Source organism: Pteropus vampyrus, unplaced genomic scaffold, assembly GCF_000151845.1.
Source record: "Pteropus vampyrus isolate Shadow unplaced genomic scaffold, Pvam_2.0 Scaffold316, whole genome shotgun sequence".
Taxonomy (NCBI): domain Eukaryota; kingdom Metazoa; phylum Chordata; class Mammalia; order Chiroptera; family Pteropodidae; genus Pteropus; species Pteropus vampyrus.
The window spans coordinates 301,949-304,439 of record NW_011889097.1 but is presented as its reverse complement, the minus strand read 5'-3'; the positions used below and the strand labels follow the sequence as shown (position 1 = coordinate 304,439).

Sequence of the window (2,491 nt, the reverse complement as noted above, 5' to 3'; positions counted from 1 at the left end):
AGAAACGGACCAGAGGTTCCACTGGAGTCCCAGGCTCTGGGGGGTCAGGGCACCGGATAGAGTGAGCTGGAAAGAAGAGAGGTGCTGGTCAGAGAATGGGGTGCTTGAGAGTGATGTTGGAGGGAGCGGCTACAGCTGCTGGAATGACAAGGTCCAGGAGATGACTCTGGAGCGAGTGGCTGACGGAGTGGGGAGCACCCCTGGAGGAGAGGTGGCCAAGGAACTGAGGCCAGAGGCGGGAGAAGGACATCCGTGAAGACCCTGAAAAGCAGCAGCAGGAAGAGGGCAGGAGCCATGCTGGCGGGAGTGACCGTGAGCCAGGAGCTGCGTCCTCCAGGAGTGAAGGCACCGCGCGAGCACGTGTGCGTGTGCATGTGCGCGCACGTGTGTAAGATGCAAAGCCAGGGCTCTGAAGCAGCCACCAGGGGCAGGAGGGGTCCTAGCCGGCCTCGAGGCCAGTGGAAGGGGGACTCTGGGAAACGGCCTCAAGGGGAAGCCCAGCGTCTGTCTCGAGAAAGCAAAGCGACGTTTGCAGACGTGGCCGAGTGGGTCGGCAGACGGCACAGAAGTTCAGGTCGGTGGCAGGTGCGAGCAGAAGCAGGGACATAGAGCCTATGGAGCAGGACTTGAACGTAGTCAGTCTGGAGGTTTCCATGGTGCTCGGCACAGTCGGGGAGGAGGGGCCGTGGCAGTAAGGCAGGTGCACCGCAGGCACACGTGGTGGAAAGGCAGAGTGTGGGGTTGGGAGGAGCGAGGGCAGGGCTTCCTGGGCCCGTCCTAGGTGCAGAGGAGAAGGTGCGTTTCAGATCTCGTGAGCAGGGCTCACCCTGGACCTGGATGGCATCGTAGACATCCGGGAGGCCAGGTCCCTGTGTTGCCTCCATGGATGTTTTATCCATGTGTTTCACTGCCCGCTGCCATTTGGTTTTAATTTCCCTAAAATCGTCTTCAAGGATTGCAGATGAATTCTTTTCTCTATTTGATTTTCTTCACTCAGGTGACATCTCAGCCCTCAGAATGTAGTGATTGGCAAAAATCCCTCTGACCACCAGGGCAGAGCAGTAGCTGAGGCATCAAAAGCTTCCTGCGGTAAGGGGCCAGAGGTTAGGCCACCAGGAGATCGTCCTGACACTGGTGACGGAGTGCAGCCAAGGACCTGCCAAACCCAGGGAGGGCGGGGAAGCCAGCGCCCAGATTTGAGGCCTGATGATGGAGGGCAGGATTCTGTCCTTCCCTGGGCATGCCAGCCAAGGCCCTTCTGGCCTTCCTGGAGGTCGAGAGTAAGGCAGCAGCATCTCGTGTCACGGGATGGATACTGGGTTTAGGGATAGGACACGGTGCACGGGGAGGAGGTAGGAGTCCCTGAGCAGAGCTAGGTGTCCACAGGAAGCCATGAGATTGCCCTGAATCTGGTCCCCGGCTCCCCAGGCGGTGAACCCAGGACCGGACCAGTGTCTGCTGATTGACACGAAGGTGGGCAGGGTGTCTGGGCATGAAGAGGGGTGACGCCCTGGAGCCGCAGGAGCAGGGCAGGAGTGGTGGCTTTGGCTCGAGACACAGGGTCTTGGGGGGATGGGTGGGTTTCCCCATCCTTTGGAACAAAGTAGGCTCCTGACCTCAGGGAGGAGAAGGAGGGGCCTCTGCTGCTCCGCACCTTGACAGCCTGTGAGCCCCGAGGCCTGGACTCCCCTTTGCTTTTGCCCCGACAGGACATGCCCGTGTCGGTCCAGAGAGAGATGGATGGGAGCGAGGATGGTTCCGTGGGACAAATCCTTGCCACCACACCAGGCAGAGCCATGCCACCGCTGGGGCAGAGCCACGCCATGTTCCACCCCCTAGGCTGCGGGAGGGGACCAACTCCATCCTTGCCAAGATGGAGACCAGGCCATCCTTTTTACACAGAGCCACAGGCTCTTGGGCATGAACTGCTACGAGAGACCACCTAGTGAATGGCGGCCATGACAGGAGGGAGAGAAAACTGGCTGTGAATCCAAAATGTGCCTCCCCTCTGCTTAGGGCCCAGAGGCCCAGCTCTCCTCTCCTCCCGTGGCTGGCGGTTTCAGCATCCTGATGTTTGCTGTTACTGTGCGCAAGGTGTGTGCGAGGGCCGGGGAGGGCGGTCTCGGAGTCCCGAACGAAGACACCCACGCGGGCAAAGAGCGTTTATCCTACACCTGCCTACCGTGCAGGCCCCTGGGGACTGCAAGGCAAGGCCTCGCCCTGCTCACAGGAGGCCAACGGCACAGTAGTGAGAGCTCAGTGGACAGAGGGGTCAGCAGCACCCCTGACCTGGTGTGGGCCTGCGTCTCTGTGTCTGTCTCCCTCTCCTTCCTGTCTGTCTGCCTTGGTTCCTGTCTCTGTGTCATGGAACCCTCCGCTTTCAGGGCAGGAAGGCCCTTCTTATTACTCCTGAAGAAGCTGAGGGACAGGGAGGGACAGCGACTTGCCCAAGGTCACACAACTATTTTGGTGTCCTACTTTTTCTTTGAGG

General features: G+C 59.9%; 1 protein-coding gene across 4 annotated transcripts in view; it reads left to right on the top strand.

Annotated features, from left to right (window-relative positions):
* SMARCD3 (SWI/SNF related, matrix associated, actin dependent regulator of chromatin, subfamily d, member 3) overlaps nt 1-2,491 on the top strand; it is a 32,452-nt gene that overhangs the window by 11,182 nt on the left and 18,779 nt on the right. The window lies entirely within an intron of this gene.